Source organism: Triticum aestivum, chromosome 1A (genome assembly GCF_018294505.1).
Source record: "Triticum aestivum cultivar Chinese Spring chromosome 1A, IWGSC CS RefSeq v2.1, whole genome shotgun sequence".
In the NCBI taxonomy this organism is placed as follows: domain Eukaryota; kingdom Viridiplantae; phylum Streptophyta; class Magnoliopsida; order Poales; family Poaceae; genus Triticum; species Triticum aestivum.
In genome coordinates this window covers 326,759,223-326,777,523 of record NC_057794.1, presented here as the reverse complement: position 1 = coordinate 326,777,523, position 18,301 = coordinate 326,759,223, and positions in this window count along the sequence as shown.

The window sequence follows — 18,301 nt, the reverse complement described above, 5'->3', positions numbered from 1 at the left end:
CATTAAGAACACAATGTGCTAGGAATCGGACGAGGAATAGCACTATGATCGAGTCCATACCCTAGTTCGGCGGAGACTCGCTACGGCGGCAACGGCAGGGTTGAATTCCGTTGACGGCGATGGAGACCAGCGACTGGAGGCGGCTGGCGGTGAGGAGACGATCCTGAGACCACGTTGGCAGAGCGAGCTATCGCGCGGGCGACGGGGTTCGGAGAAATTTCCAAATTTTTGCCCGTGACTATATATAGCCTGACCCTGTCGGTGTGACCGAGTGGAACAACTCGGTGGAACCGAGATGCAAAACTGTAAACAGTTATTGCAACTCGGTGTGACCGAATGGTTCAAATCGGTTGCACCGAGATCGAAAATTCAGATCAACTTAATGATCTCGGTAGGAGCGAAAGTAGGATATCGGTCAGACCGAGAATCACAAAGAGGTTTTGGAAGTTTAAGTCTATGACGAATTGGGGACTCCGAGTGCTCCTCACACAGAGTGGTTCGAATCTGACTTGATCAAATTTTGTGATGTAGCATGAATAGAGTTTGAGACGAGAAAAGCATAGATAGCTAGAGGAGGTTCTTAGGCATTCTTGTCCATCCACTTGGCAAAAGGAAATAAAACCAAATAATCAAAACAACAAGTGGATGTCCTCGAATGAGTAAAATATGCAACCAACATGCTCACACAATAAGATGGCAATTGAAATATGTGACAAAGCATGCACAACCAATTCTAGCATCTATCAAGCAATTTGCGATGACTAGGTCATCTATATATGAGTATATTGACTTAGGAGTCAAGTGAGAACACTTGATCATAGGTCAAACTCATCGTTTAAGCTCAAGTGGGGTTACCACTTTTACATAAAGCATTGTTGTGTTCACATCTTTAGAGTTGCTTTAGCTCAAGTCTTAGAGCAAAGCTCCCCCTAGATGTGATATCCCCCCTAAGAGGGATGAACTAACCTTGGGTTTTGTCGATGATGACTTCATGTAGATGTTGAAGATGTGGATGCTCAATGTTGATGTAGATCACTTGGAGCTATCCATTTGAGTGAATTGCACTTTCAATACCTACATGGGTTAGTCCCACAAGGAACAAACAAGGATATCCATAGACATAGAGTGATGCACACACAAGATGATGTCCATGAAAACTTTTAGGTTACCTTGTCCCTTGTCTTACCAACAAGAGGGTTTGTGACTCCTTGAACTAGTGCAATATGTGGAAGTTGATTGCACTCGTTCTTGCCAAAATGATAAGAGTGAAGTATGTTGGCGGAGTCACCCTCAAGAACTCTCTAGTTCTTCTTCTTTTGGATCCACACCATCTTGATGGGAATCCTTGAAGTTGTAGTCGTACTTGATGAAGTGGAACTTGAAGTGGTCTTGGGAATCCACTTGACTAAGGTCTTAGGAGCTTCTTCAAATGCATCAATTTCCTCTTGAAGCTTGCCCTTGCCTTTTTGCTTGTAGTCTTGTGGTGGAAGATCATCTTGAGCTTGTGTCCCCTTGAAGGAAGTAGGATCATACTTCTCTTGTTGAGGAACAAAATTTGTCTTGGGGTATTGATCTTCTTCCCACTCAACTCCATTGGCATTGAACTTTCGTTCAAAACCAACACCTTGATTCTTCCGGTGCCTTCCTTGCTTGCGCACAATTTCCTCGAATTGCTTACTCCCGGCAAGGCTTTTGTACACTCCTTTCTCTATAATTCCCTTCAATAAGCTATTTTCTTGCTCAAGTGTAACTTGGCTAAGAGAATCATTAGTGGAATCAAGAGAACTACTAGAAGCAACAATATTGGATTTAGCATGATCATTGTTACTACTAGAGGAAGAATCTTTCTTGTTCTTGTTACTAGACTTGACTTGAGGCATGTAAGTGGATAAGAGTAAACGCTTGGCAATGTAAGAAGAACTTTTGTTGCGGTGATCATCGTTGATTGCCTTTAAAAACTCATGCTCTTGCTCAAGATTGAGCTTTTCAAAGCGTAACTTCTCATGAGCTCTTAAAAGTTCTCGATGATCTTCGAAGATAGTTTCATGAGCTAACTTAAGAGTGTTTAGTTCTTTAGTTAGAGCCTCAATCTTCTCCTTATCATTGTCATTCATTTTATCTTGATTAGCATGATTAATTGACGTTTCATCATAGTATTCATCACTAGAGTTGTCAACAAGCAAATCATCATCACCTAACAAGTCATCTTCATCACTATTAAAATCAACATACTCGGAGTGTGTTACCTTAGGACCTTTGGCCATGAAGCATCTTCCAATTCCTTCATTTGGTGAGTCAAATATGTCGTAGGAGTTGGTTGACACAAGTGCTAGACCGGCAACACCTTCATCTTGAGTATATTCGGAATCGGAGTGATAACTTCTCTCGGAGTGGTTGTCGGAGTCAGAGCCAGATACCCATTCACCAACATGAGCTTGATGTCTTCGTTTTGTGTAGCTCCTTGATGATTTTTCCTTCCTTTCCGAATCCTTGCTTCTTCGTGAGTATCTTCGTTCATAACAATCATCTCTACTCCTTCTTTCTCTTGGTGGTGATTCTTCTGTTTTGCTTCTTCTTTTTGGAGAGTCTTCTCTTCTCTTGTAGGGAGCCGTACACTCATTGGAATAGTGTCCGGGTCTTCCACAATTGTAGCAGTTTCGCTCTCGACTAGAAGATCTTTTGTCATTGTAGGACCTTGACTTGGAGCTTCTATCTTTGCTTCTACTCTTGTAGAACTTGTTGAAGTTCTTCACCATTAAGCTCAATTCTTCATTGAAGTTTTGTTTCTCACTTGATGATGTAGGGGCTTCACATGAGGCTTTGTAGGCACCACTTGATTTGTTGTGAAGTTCCTCTTTATCCTTAAGTGACATCTCAAGAGCAACAATTCTTCCAATTACCTCCGTTGGCTTGAGATCTTTGTAATTGGGCATCATTTGGATCAATGTGCACACGGTATCATATTTTCCATCCAAGGCTCTTAGAATCTTCTTGATGATGAATCTATCGGTCATCTCTTTACTTCCTAAGCCGGCAATCTCATTTGAGCAAGCCTAGAGTACATTTCAGCGACACCTTCACCATCCTTCATTTTGAACTTGTCAAGTTGACTTTGAAGCACATCTAATTTTGATTCCTTGACGGAGTCGGTACCTTCGTGCATATCAATCAAAGTGTCCCAAATTTCCTTTGCATTCTCAAGACGGCTGATTTTGTTGAATTCTTCGGGGCATAATCCGTTGAAGAGAATATCACAAGCTTGAGCATTGTATTGCAACATCTTCAACTCATCCGCGGTAGCTTCACGGTTTGGTTCTCTCCCATCAAAGAAGTCACCTTGCAAACCAACACACACAATAGCCCAAATGGCGGGGTTATGTCCAAGAATATGCATTTTCATTTTATGCTTCCAACTAGCAAAATCAGTACCATCAAAGTAAGGACCTCTACATTGATAATTTCCCTCGCTAGACGCCATACTCTCCTAGGTTGTGAAACCAAGGCTATGACCACCAAAAGCTATGGAAATCAAAGCAAATGGAGACCAAAGCTTTGATACCACTTGTAGGATCGAAAGTATGTCTAGAGGGGGGGTGATTAGACTACTTGACCAAATAAAAACTTAACCTTTTCCCAATTTTAGTTCTTGGCAGAGTTTAGCTATTTTAGGACAAGTCAAGCAATCATCACACAATTCAAGCAAGCATGCAAAGAGTATATTGGCAGCGGAAAGTAAAGCATGCAACTTGCAAGAATGTAAAGGGAAGGGTTTGGAGAATTCAAACGCAATTGGAGACACGGATGTTTTTCCCGTGGTTCGGATAGGTGGTGCTATCCTACATCCACGTTGATGGAGACTTCAACCCACGAAGGGTAACGGTTGCGCAAGTCCACGGAGGGCTCCACCCACGAAGGGTCCACGAAGAAGCAACCTTGTCTATCCCACCATGGCCATCGCCCACGAAGGACTTGCCTCACTAGCGGTAGATCTTCACGAAGTAGGCAATCTCCTTGCCCTTACAAACTCCTTGGTTCAACTCCACAATCTTGTCGGAGGCTCCCAAGTGACACCTAGCCAATCTAGGAGACACCACTCTCCAAGAAGTAACAAATGGTGTGTTGATGATGAACTCCTTGCTCTTGTGCTTCAAATGATAGTCTCCCCAACACTCAACTCTCTCTCACAGGATTTGGATATGGTGGAAAGAAGATTTGAGTGGAAAGCAACTTGGGAAAGGCTAGAGATCAAGATTCATATGGTAGGAATGGAATATCTTGGCCTCAACACATGAGTAGGTGGTTCTCTCTCAGAACATATGAGTTGGAAGTGTAGATGTGTTCTGATGGCTCTCTCTTCGAATGAAGAGGAGGTGGAGGGGTATTTATATCCTCCACACAAAATCCAACCGTTACACACAATTTACCAATCTCGGTGGGACCGAATCAACAAACTCGGTCGGACCGAAATAGTAAACCTAGTGACCGTTAGAGATTTTCGGTGGGACTGACATGCAACTCGGTAGGACCGATTTTGTTAGGGTTAGGGCATAACGTAATCTCGGTGAGACCGATTACACAAACTCGGTGAGACCGATTTTGGTAATTAGCTAACCAGAGAGTTGGTCAGGCAAACTCGGTGGGACCGATTTGCTCTTTCGGTGAGACCGAAAAGTTACAAAAAGGAGACACTGAATTTACATTGCAATCTCGGTGGGACCGATCCGCTCTTTCGGTGAGACCGAAAAGTTACGAAAGGGAAACAGAGAGTTTGCAATCCCATCTCGGTGAGACCGAGATCTCTATCGGCAGAACCGATTTGCTAGGGTTTGGCAATGGCTATGACAAGTGAAACTCGGTGACGCCGGGTTGAAAGAATCGGTAGGTCCGAGTTTGGCTTAGGGTTTAGGTCAAATGTGGATATGGGAAAGTAGTTGAGGGTTTTGGAGCATACCACTAAGCACATGAAGCAAGAGGCTCATTAAGCAACACCTCATCCCTCCTTGATAGTATTGGCTTTTCCTAAAGACTCAATGTGATCTTGGATCACTAAAATATAAAATGAAGAGTCTTGAGCTTTTGAGCTTGAGCCAATCCTTTGTCCTTAGCATTTTGAGGGTTCCACTTTCACCATCCATGCCATGCCAATCAGTGAGCTTTCCTGAAATAATCATCTTGGAATAGCATTATGTCAATGAGCTATATGTTGTTATGAATTACCAAAACCACCTAGGGATAGTTGCACTTTCACTTTATCACTTTCTACCACAAGCAGTTTCTATTCACACAAGTTGGATCTCTTTCATACTGCATCTCATAACATGCCTAGTATATTCACTTATGCTTCACAAAGTAGTTAGATTCCTCACTTGTACTAATCCGTGGATTCGTACAAATCTGGAACCAACTCCTTATCTATGAGTGAATGTCTTCGCACGATGAGGTCAATGTCTTCTAAACTGATTTATCTTCAAAATCTTCTGATAATGCATATGACCTCTTCCCCTTCCCTCACACCTTAATGCTGTCACAGGTACATGTACGTGGGAGAATCCCTTGGTTCTCATAGTCTGCATTCATTTGCAGAATTCTTACAGTATCACATAAATTCTCCCGAAGCCAGTTCCTGTCTGTACAGCAAGCGAAAGCCTTTGAAGCCTTTGAACGTATTGAAGCCTTTCAGTTTAAAGTTCATGGCTTCAGAGAAATCAGCAAGGAAGGCTGGCAGAAAGCGTCATGGAGAAACATCAAGAGATCTGCCCGATGACCTCTCAGAGCTGTACAAGACAGATCCTGAAGAGGATTACAATCAGCGCAAGACACGAATCCAATGGATTCGACGCTATTGGGCAGAACAATGGTTCAAGTACATATTTGTGACAAAGGAATATGCTGAAAAGAATGCCATCAAGCGACCATGGGGAGACATCCTCTACAAAAATCTTCAACCCAGGACCAGAGATGAAGCCATTGAACAAGGCTTCTATCCCTGCATGGTCCGTGGGCCACAGCCTGCAGATGCACACTCATCGTCACTACTATGGTGTCGTGACGGCATTCTGTTCAAGCGCAACTTCCAGTTTGCCCAGAACTCAGCAAAGCAGAACAAGAAGACATTAGGACTAGACTTCAACCCTGGTCCTTCTGCTCCAAGGGCTGACGGCACACGAGATGCAGAACCCAATGTCATCGGTCCTTTCTACAACCTTGAAGGTCTCATCACCCATATCTTGGTTCAAGGGACAGCCGTGAATGAGCCTGCAGATGACGCTGAATCAGATGAAGCGCCTGCAGCGCCGAAGCTAAAGAAGCAGCCTAAAGCTTCAAAGCCTGCCTCTCCTCCAAAAATCTCACGGGCGAAGCCACTGGCAACTGCACCTCCTGAAGATAGTGTGCAGTCTGAAGATTTGTCACGCATCTCCAAGCCCTAGAAGGTTAAGATGCCTCTGCCACACACCGGCCAAGAACTGACAGCTGCTGCTGTTCTGCGTAATGATGCCATTGATCTGTCGAGTGATGAGGATCTTGCAGATGACGCTCTTGAGAAACTGATCAAGAGCAAAGAAGAAGCAGAAATCTTCAATAATCTGCCTCTCTTTGACGTGGCAATCATCCACAACTTCATTGATGAATGGTTTGACACGCCCAACATCAGCTTCAAAGATCTGCAACTTCCCATTGGCCTTAGTGTCGCCTTCCATGACGCCATTGCTTCAGAGTTAGCTATCGCCCAGCGCATTGTTGAACTGAAGCAGAAGATTGACTTTGAGAAATCTTAGTTCAAGAAGCATATGGCCAAGCTCAGCGTGCAAGAGGTGAAGAACTTCAAGATTATGATGCACGAGCTCAAGGAAGCCTTTCTCAAGAAACATGCAGAAGCTCAGGGTTCTCGTGAGCGCATGAAGGTCCTGGCTGACAGGTGTGTGCAAGCCTACAATGAGGCTGAGAAGCGCAAGGCCCTTGGGCGTCCTGGCATCGACCCCAGGATGGCTGCAAAGAAGAAGAAGAAGCCCGCTATGGCTGAACCCGACGCACCAAGGCAGGAAGCAGTTCCCATTGTCTTCCCAACTAGCATGACTGGCTCGAAGCCAAAAGCCAGGTCTACTGCTTCAGAACTGAAGAAGATGAGGACTGCTGAGGCTAAAGCAAGGAAGAGGAAACATCCTGAAGCCTCTGCTACTACCCCCTCCAAGAAGAAGCGAAAGACCAAGAAGGAACGGGATGCTCCCACAGAGCCCTTGATTGTTGAACCCATCTCCATGGTTCACCTTGACGCTGAACCTCAAGAGCGCCAACTAACTGTCCATGAGCCTGCTTTCATAGGGGCTCATGAAGCTGAAGACATTCCAGCAGCTGATCCCATCGCTGCTGAAGACATTGGTCATCATGACCATGTTAAAGATGATACAGTTCTTCCTCAGCTCGAGCACCAACAGGTATCATCGCCTATGCTAACGCACAGCGAACTTATCAGCATTGGTCGTCCTCTGACGCCAATTGCTCAGGATGCATCATGGGCTGATCGCCCACAAGCACAAGAGGAAGAAGACTTTGAGGCCCAGCCAACTCCAACTCCACAGGCGTCGCCAGCGTTACACAGGCTTCGCAAAGGACCAAGGCCTCCAGTCTCTGAGTCTGAAGCTAAAGCTGCTGAAGACATTCCGGCTGCATCAGCTGATGAAGAAGAAACACCAAGTGTTGTTACACCCCCGTCTCACCAAGAAGTTGTTCTCGAGGAGAACATGACTGTGACCGACCCTCCAGCTCGTCAAGTGGAGGTTGAGAATCTCAAGGCTGCCACCACTAACACCAATGAAGCCAATGACGCTGTCATGGCTGAAGGTAATGTGGAGCCTTCACCAACCCAAGCACCAGAAGTCAGCGAAGCCACTGATCCCACTGCTTCTGTTCCTGCGCCTGCTGCTGGTCCTCAGTTCGACTATCATGTTGAGCACAGGCCTCAGGTCCAGAAGCCAATCCCAAGATTGCCCAGGTTTCCAGGTCTTGCATCAGCACCTGGATCCTTCAATATCAATGGCTTCAAAGCAGACAACACTTTCTTCAATAGCTCCAGGAACCCCTACTCAAGGGAAAGAATATCATCTGATTGGTTCTGGAGCTATCCGCAGCGAAGCTATTACTCCTGCATTCTATACAATCAAGGTCGCATCTTCCCACATAAGCGTCTTGACATTGAAGCAATAGCTGGTCTGCCCTGTCTGGAAGAAGCTCTGGATTGCTTCAAAGAGGTTGGATTGCTGCCGTTCGTCACTTGAAAGTGCAACTATCCCTAGGTGGTTTTGGTAATTCATAACAACATATAGCTCATTGAGCTAATGCTATTCCAAGATGACTATTTCAGGAAAGCTCAATGATTGGCATGGCATGGATGTGAAAGTGGAACCCTCAAAATGCTAAGGACAAAGGATTGGATCAAGCTCAAAAGCTCAAGACTCTTCATTTTATATTTTAGTGATCCAAGATCACATTGAGTCTTTACGAAAAGCCAATACTATCAAGGAGGGATGAGGTGTTGCTTAATGAGCCTCTTGCTTCATGTGCTTAGTGATATGCTCCAAAACCCTCAACTACTTTTCCATATCCACATATGACCTAAACCCTAAGCCAAACTCGGTCCTACCGATTCTTTCTATCCGGCGCCACTGAGTTTCACTTGTCATAAGCCACTGCCAAACCCTAGCAATTCGGTTCTACCGATAGGGATCTCGGTCTCACCGAGATGGGATTGCAAACTCTCTGTTTCCCTTTCATAACTTTTCGGTCTCACCGAAAGAGCGAATCGGTCCCACCGAGATTGCAATGTAAATTCAGTGTTTCCTTTTTGTAACTTTTCGGTCTCACCGAAAGAATAAATCGGTCCCACCGAGTTTGCCTAACCAACTCTCTGGTTAGCTAATTACCAAAATCGGTCTCACCGAGTTTGTGTAATCGGTCTCACTGAGATTATGTTATGCCCAAACCCTAACCATATCGGTCCTACCGAGTTGCATGTCAGTCCCACGGAAAATCTCTAACGGTCACTAGGTTTACCTTTTCGGTCCGACCGAGTTTGTTGATTCGGTCCCACCGAGATTGGAAAACTGTGTGTAACGGTTGGATTTTGTGTGGAGGCTATATATACCCCTCCACCTCCTCTTCATTCGTGGAGAGAGCCATCAGAACACATACACAATTCCAACTCATATGTTCTGAGAGAGAACCACCTACTCATGTGTTGAGACCAAGATATTCCATTCCTACCACATGAATCTTGATCTCTAGCCTTCCCCAAGTTGCTTTCCACTCAAATCTTCTTTCCACAAAATCCAAATCCTATGAGAGAGAGTTGAGTGTTGGGGAGACTATCATTTGAAGCACAAGAGCAAGGAGTTCATTACCTACACACCATTTGTTACTTCTTGGAGAGTGGTGTCTCCTAGATTGGCTAGGTGTCACTTGGGAGCCTCCGACAAGATTGTGGAGTTGAACCAAGGAGTTTGTAAGGGCAAGGAGATCGCCTACTTCGTGAAGATCTACCGCTAGTGAGGCAAGTCCTTCGTGGGCGATGGCCATGGTGGGATAGACAAGGTTGCTTCTTCGTGGACCCTTCGTGGGTGGTTGCTCCTTCGTGGACCCTTCATGGGTGGAGCCCTCCGTGGACTCGCGCAACCATTACCCTTCGTGGGTGGAGCCCTCCGTGGACTCGCGCAACCGTTACCCTTTGTGGGTTGAAGTCTCCATCAACGTGGATGTAGGATAGCACCACCTATCTGAACCACGGGAAAAACATCCGTGTCTCCAATTGCGTTTGAATTCTCCAAACCCTTCCCTTTACATTCTTGCAAGTTGCATGCTTTATTTTCCGCTGCCTATACACTCTTTGCATGCTTGCTTGATATGTATTGTGAATGTTGAAATTATGCCTAAACTCCACTTAAACCGAAAAAGCTTAAAAATTGCAACTTTAGCATTAAGTGTCTAATCACCCCCCCTCTAGACACATCTACTTCAAGATCCTACAAGTGGTATCAGAGCTTTGGTCTCCATTTGCTTTGATCTCCATAGTTTTTGGTGGTCATAGCCTTGGTTTCACAACCTAGGAGAGTATGGCGTCTAGCGAGGGAAATTATCACCGTAGAGGTCCTTACTTTGATGGTGCTAATTTTGCTAGTTGGAAGCATAAAATGAAAATGCATATTCTTGGACATAACCCCGCCGTTTGGGCTATTGTGTGTGTTGGTTTGCAAGGTGACTTCTTTGATGGGAAAGAACCAAACCATGAAGCTATCGCGGATGAGTTGAAGATGTTGCAATACAATGCTCAAGCTTGTGATATTCTCTTCAACGGATTGTGCCCCGAAGAATTAAACAAAATCAGCCGTCTTGAGAATGCAAAGGAAATTTGGGACACTTTGATTGATATGCATGAAGGAATGGACTTCTTCAAGGAATCCAAGTTGGATGTGCTTCAAAGTCAACTTGACAAGTTCAAGATGAAGGATGGTAAAGGTGTCGCTGAAATGTACTCTAGGCTTGCTGTCATCAGAAATGAGATTGCCGGCTTAGGAAGTGAAGAGATGACCGATAGATTCATCATCAAGAAGATTCTAAGAGACTTGGATGGAAAATATGATACCGTGTGCACATTTATCCAAATGATGCCCAATTACAAAGATCTCAAGCCAACGGAGGTGATTGGAAGAATTGTTGCTCATGAGATGTCACTTAAGGATAAAGAGGAACTTCACAACAAATCAAGTGGTGCCTACAAAGCCTCAAGTGAAGCCCCTACATCATCAAGTGAGAAACAAAACTTCAATGAAGAATTGAGCTTAATGGTGAAGAACTTCAACAAGTTCTACAAGAGTAGAAGCAAAGATAGAAGCTTCAAGTCAAGGTCCTACAATGACAAAAGATCTTCTAGTCGAGAGCGAAACTGCTACAGTTGTGGAAGACCCAGACACTATTCCAATGAGTGTACGGATCCCTACAAGAGAAGAGAAGATTCTCCAAAAAGAAGAAGCAAAGAATCACCACCAAGAGAGAGAAGGAGTAGAGATGATCGTTATGAACGAAGATACTCACGGAGAAGCAAGGATTCGGAAAGGAAGGAAAAATCATCAAGGAGCTACACAAAACGAAGGCATCAAGCTCATGTTGGTGAATGGGTATCCGGCTCCGACTCCGACAGCCACTCCGAGCGAAGTTATCACTCCGACTCCGAAGATACTCAAGATGAAGGTGTTGCCGGTCTAGCACTTGTGTCAACCAACTCCTATGACATATTTGACTCACCAAATGAAGGAATTGGAAGATGCTTCATGGCCAAAGGTCCTAAGGTAACACACCCCGAGTATGTTGATTTCAATAGTGATGAAGATGACTTGTTAGGTGATGATTTGCTTGTTGACAACTCTAGTGATGAATACTATGATGAAACGTCAATTAATCATGCTAATCAAGATAAAACGAATGACAATGATAAGGAGAAGATTGAGGCTCTAACTAAAGAACTAAACACTCTTAAGTTAGCTAATGAAACTATCTTCGAAGATCATCGAGAACTTTTAAGAGCTCATGAGAAATTACGCTTCGAAAATCTCAATCTTGAGCAAGAGCATGAGTTCTTAAAAGCAAGCAATGATGATCTTCGCAAGAAAAGTTCTTCTTACATTGCCAAGCATTTACTCTTATCCACTTACATGCCTCAAGTCAAGTCTAGTAACAAGAACAAGAAAGATTCTTCCTCTAGCAGTAACAATGATCATGCTAAATCCAATATTGTTGCTTCTAGTAGTTCTCTTGATTCCACTAATGATTCTCTTAGCCAAGTTACACTTGAGCAAGAAAATAGCTTATTGAAGGGAATTATAGAGAAAGGAGTGTACAAAAGCCTTGCCGGGAGTAAGCAATTCAAGGAAATTGTGCGCAAGCAAGGAATGCACCGGAAGAATCAAGGTGTTGGTTTTGAACAAAAGTTCAATGCCAATGGAGTTGAGTGGGAAGAAGATCAATACCCCAAGACAAAGTTTGTTCCTCAACAAGAGAAGTATGATACTTCTTTCAAGGGGACACAAGCTCAAGATGATCTTCCACCACAAGACTACAAGCAAAAAGGCAAGGACAAGCTTCAAGAGGAAATTGATGCATTTGAAGAAGCTCCTAAGACCTTAGTCAAGTGGATTCCCAAGACTACTTCAAGTTCCACTTCATCAAGTACGACTACTACTCCAAGGATTCCCATCAAGATGGTGTGGATCCAAAAGAAGAAGAACTAGAGAGTTCTTGAGGGTGACTCCGCCAACATACTTCACTCTTATCATTTTGGCAAGAACAAGTGCAATCAACTTCCACATCTTGCACTAGTTCAAGGAGTCACAAACCCTCTTGTTGGTAAGACAAGGGACAAGGTAACCTAAAAGTTTTCATGGACATCATCTTGTGTGTGCATCACTCTATGTCTATGGATATCCTTGTTTGTTCCTTGTGGGACTAACCCATGTAGGTATTGAAAGTGAAATTCACTCAAATGGATAGCTCCAAGTGATCTACAACAACATTGAGCATCCACATCTTCAACATCGACATGAAGTCATCATCGACAAAACCCGAGGTTAGTTCATCCCTCTAAGGGGGGATATCACATCTAGGGGGAGCTTTACTCTAAGACTTGAGCTAAAGCAACTCTAAAGATGTGAACACAACAATGCTTTATGTAAAAGTGGTAACCCCACTTGAGCTTAAACGATGAGTATGACCTGTGATCAAGTGTTCTCACTTGACTCCTAAGTCAATATACTCATATATAGATGACCTTGTCATCGCAAATTGCTTGATAGATGCTAGAATTGATTGTGCATGTCTTGTCACATATTTCATTTGCCATCTTATTGTGTGAGCATGCTGGTTGCATATTTTACTCATTCGAGGACATCCACTTGTTGTTTTGATTGTTTGGTTTTATTTCCTTTTGTCAAGTGGATGGACAAGAATGCCTAAGAACCTCCTGTAGCTATCTATGCTTTTCTCGTCTCAAACTCTATTCATGCTACATCACAAAATTTGATCAAGTCAGATTCGAACCACTCTGTGTGAGGAGCGCTCGGAGTCCCCGATTCGTCATAGACTTAAACTTCCAAAACCTCTTTATGATTCTCAGTCTGACCGATACCCTACTTTTGGTCCTACCGAGATCATTAAGTAGATCTAGGTCTTCGATCTCGGTGCAACCGATTTGAACCGTTCGGTCACACCGAGTTGCAACAACTGTATACAGTTTTGCATCTCGATGCCACCGAGTTGTTCCACTCGGTCACACCGACAGGGTCGGGCTATATATAGTCACGGGCAAAATTTTGGAAATTTCTCCGAACCCCTTCGCCCGCGTGATAGCCTGCTCTGCCAACTTGGTCTCCGGATCGTCTCCTCGCCGCCAGCCGCCTCCAGTCACTGGTCTCCGTCGCCGTCAACGGAAATTCAACCCCACCATTGCTGTCGTAGCGAGTCTCCGCCGAACTAGGGTATGGACTCGATCTTTGTGCTATTCCCAATCCGATTCTTAGCACATTGTGATCATCATGATTCTTGCCACGTTTGTTAAACTTCTATCTAGTCAATGAACTCGTAGATTAGGTTTAATTCGAAAATTTTAGGGTTAGGTTTCCGCCGAAACCATCTCGGACCCACCGAGTTGAAAAACTCAGTCCCACCGATTTGGCTTATGCCATTGCACAAGTGAGACTCGGTCTGACCGAGAATTACTTATCGGTGTGACCGATTTTGGAACCCTGTGAAACCCTAGCAGTCTCGGTGCCACCGAACTGTTACTCGGTCTGACCGAGTTCACTAGTTTAGGTGCCAAAACTGCTTCGGTATCACCGAGTTTAGAAATCGGTAGATCCGAGATGCTTTCAGTGGGAAACTAAAACTAAGTTTTTGAATTATTCTTTTGCAAAAATCTCTGCATTTTGTGATGCTCATCCACTCTACCTCATCTATAAACTATTCACAGGGTCAGCAGTCAGCTTGTTCATCATGTCAGACCAAAGTGATAGCCAGAACATGTCAGAACAGCCAGTGCAGATGAGTGAGGGCACTAGTCCCTTAAGTTCTTCAGATGAAGGCAGCAGGAGCACCCCTAGCAATCTGCCAAAAGCTGCCACAAGACAAAGGAAGAAGAGAACCTCAGAATCAGAGGATGAGGACTATGTGGTAGAAGAGGAAGCAACTTCAAAGAGAGTAGTGCTCGAGAAGGAACATGGCTCAGCTCAAGGCACAAAGCCAGGATTGAAAATCAAAAGGCCAGCAGGTAGCCAGCCTATGCCAAAGGCTAGAGCCTCAACTCAGATTCCTGAAAAGCCTGCAACCATAGAGCCAGTTGCTGCTGAAGGAAAGAAAAGGAAGGAAAGGGTCAAGAAGACCGTAGCCAGAGTGCTTGGAAAGGCTTCCATCATGGAAGAAGAGGAAGAAGAAGAGGTTGCTGCACCAGCACCTAAGGCACCCAAGCTAATGGGTGATGCCATAAGATCAGGGTCAACTGCTTCTAAGGCCAAGCCCGCTCCAAAGCCAAAGCCAAAGAGGAATACAAGAAGCATCCCAGCTGCTGAGAAGAACAAGGCCCCAGTGCCTGACATTGCTGAAGAAGAAGAAGGTCAAGTGCTCAGAAAGCTCAAGCCCAAGATCCCAGACCATAGTGATGCTCATCCTGTGGCTGAGGACATGAAGCTCAGGAGAGACTCAGGGCTCAGGAAGTGGAGAGAAGCAGATCCGTATGCTTCAAGGAGAAGGACTGTTGTTGACTACAGGTTTTACACCAAGGAGCAGCAAGATTTTTATGAGACAGTGCTGCTTGACAAGAAGCCAATTGTCTGTGATATGAGATGGGTTGATTGGCAATACATCAAGGACAACGAAGAGCACTATCCTGGAGTGCAAGACAGCTTCAAGGCATGTGGAGTAGAGGACTTTGTTGGGCAGAAGCTCACAAAGTGGAATGAGGAACTCATCATGCAGTTCTACTCCACAGCACATTTTTATTCAGATGGCAGAATTGTATGGATGTCTGAGGGTACGAGGTACCAATCTACAGTTGCTGAGTGGGCACAGCTCATTAATGCCCCAGAGGAGCAGGAAGATGACTTGGATGTCTATTCCAAGAAGAAGATGGATCATAACTCAATGTCAAACATGTACAAGGAAATTCCAAATGAAGCACTTGACACTTACAAGTTTGGCTCAGTACACTATCTTCTGTCAGGGCTGCCAACCATCAATTGGATACTGAGGCACACCTTGTTGCCCAAGTCAGGTGATCACAAGATGATCAGAGGCCATGCGATCAATTTGCTACATATCTTTGATGTGCCACAGAAGTTCAAGGTGATGAGCCTCATGGTAGAGACCATCAAGAGGACTGCAGCAGACTAGAAGAGGAGCTGTGGGTATGCCCCACAAATTCAGGAGCTCATTAACTCCAAGATGGGCACGGGCATATACTTGTTGGACAAGGAACACTTGCCCATCCGTCCAGATTTTGAAGATAATCAAGTTGTTATGACTGAGAATGAACCATCATCTGCACAAGCACAAGCCAAGAAGGAGAAGGCGAGGAAGGAGAAAGCTGCCAAGATGCCAACTCAAGAGGAGGCATCTGAGTATTTCTTGAAAACCAAACAAGAGCAGCTTGGTTACTTGATTGCATCCAGACTGAGGATTGAGCAAGGACTGGCCACCCTCACTCAGAATCAACAGAGCTTAGAGAGGATCATGGAATAAAAGTTCTATGACTTGGATGTCAAAGTAACAGAGATTCAGTCTACAGTGGAACAACTTCAGGATGACATGCAGGAGAGGAGAGGAAAGACTACAACTGATGCATTTGCCAGAGTGCCAAGAGCTCAGAGATCACATGCAGTGCCAGTTGCTGACACCAGAGCCACCACTTGTGCACCAGCTACAGCTTCAGTTCCACCAGCTCCAGCATCTACTTCAGCCTCGACTCCAACCACGTCTACAGAAGGCTTCGTTCTTGGAGTGCTCCGGACTCCACCACCACCTGAAGATCAAGCCTGAGAGTCGATCTAGCACTATGCATTTTCTAGGAAATTTTTGGTAACTTGTTGCCAAAGGGGGAGAAAATGTATAGATCATAGGCTTCGAGAGAGAGTGTTTCTTTTCTTCTCTCTTGTTTTATTTGGTGGTTTTTCGAACTTTGTTTGCTTTTGTGTGAGATACTATGCCATTGCTCGTGAGACAATGATGATCATGTGTTTGATCATAAGCTACACTTAATGTTTGCTTAATATTATCATCTTATCTATCTTATGTGATCATTCACTATTCTTGGTGATGAGTGCATGAATTTCATTCTTATCATTTTAAGCGCTCCACCAAGATGTATGTGACATGGAAGAGTAACCCATGACTCTAACTCTCTGTGCATTTGCAGTCCAAAGCAAATTTTAAATATGCACAAATTTAGGGGGAGCTCTTACTTGTCACATACTTCTCAAAGCGACGATATATTTCATGCTTATTATCATTTGTCGAAGCTTTGATCTATATGTTGTCATTAATTACCAAAAAGGGGGAGATTGAAAGTGCAACTATCCCTAGGTGGTTTTGGTAATTCATAACAACATATAGCTCATTGAGCTAATGCTATTCCAAGATGACTATTTCAGGAAAGCTCAATGATTGGCATGGCATGGATGTGAAAGTGGAACCCTCAAAATGCTAAGGACAAAGGATTGGCTCAAGCTCAAAAGCTCAAGACTCTTCATTTTATATTTTAGTGATCCAAGATCACATTGAGTCTTTACGAAAAGCCAATACTATCAAGGAGGGATGAGGTGTTGCTTAATGAGCCTCTTGCTTCATGTGCTTAGTGATATGCTCCAAAACCCTCAACTACTTTCCCATATCCACATATGACCTAAACCCTAAGCCAAACTCGGTCCTACCGATTCTTTCTATCCGGCGCCACCGAGTTTCACTTGTCATAAGCCACTACCAAACCCTAGCAATTCGGTTCTACCGATAGGGACCTCAGTCTCACCGAGATGGGATTGCAAACTCTCTGTTTCCCTTTCGTAACTTTTCGGTCTCACCGAAAGAGCGAATCGGTCCCACCGAGATTGCAATGTAAATTCAGTGTTTCCTTTTTGTAACTTTTTGGTCTCACCGAAAGAGCAAATCGGTCCCACTGAGTTTGCCTGACCAACTCTCTGGTTAGCTAATTACCAAAATCGGTCTCACCGAGTTTGTGTCATCGGTCTCACCGAGATTATGTTATGCCCAAACCCTAACCATATCGGTCCTACCGAGTTGCATGTCAGTCCCACCGAAAATCTCTAACAGTCACTAGGTTTACCTTTTCGGTCCGACCGAGTTTGTTGATTCGGTCCCACCGAGATTGGAAAACTATGTGTAACGGTTGGATTTTGTGTGGAGGCTATATATACCCCTCCACCTCCTCTTCATTCATGGAGAGAGCCATCAGAACACATACACAATTCCAACTCATATGTTCTGAGAGAGAACCACCTACTCATGTGTTGAGACCAAGATATTCCATTCCTACCATATGAATCTTGATCTCTATCCTTCCCCAAGTTGCTTTCCACTCAAATCTTCTTTCCACAAAATCCAAATCCTATGAGAGAGAGTTGAGTGTTGGGGAGACTATCATTTGAAGCACAAGAGCAAGGAGTTCATTACCTACACACCATTTGTTACTTCTTGGAGAGTGGTGTCTCCTAGATTGGCTAGGTGTCACTTGGGAGCCTCCGACAAGATTGTGGAGTTGAACCAAGGAGTTTGTAAGGGCAAGGAGATCGCCTACTTCGTGAAGATCTACCTCTAGTGAGGCAAGTCCTTCGTGGGCGATGGCCATGGTGGGATAAACAAGGTTGCTTCTTCGTGGACCCTTCGTGGGTGGTTGCTTCTTCGTGGACCCTTTGTGGGTGGAGCCCTCCATGGACTCGCGCAACCATTACCCTTCGTGGGTGGAGCCCTCCGTGGACTCGCGCAACCGTTACCCTTCGTGGGTTGAAGTCTCCATCAACGTGGATGTAGGATAGCACCACCTATCCGAACCACGGGAAAAACATCCGTGTCTCCAATTGCGTTTGAATTCTCCAAACCCTTCCCTTTACATTCTTGCAAGTTGCATGCTTTATTTTCCGCTGCCTATACACTCTTTGCATGCTTGCTTGATATGTATTGTGAATGTTGAAATTATTCATAAACTCCACTTAAACCGAAAAAGGTTAAAAATTGCAACTTTAGCATTAAGTGTCTAATC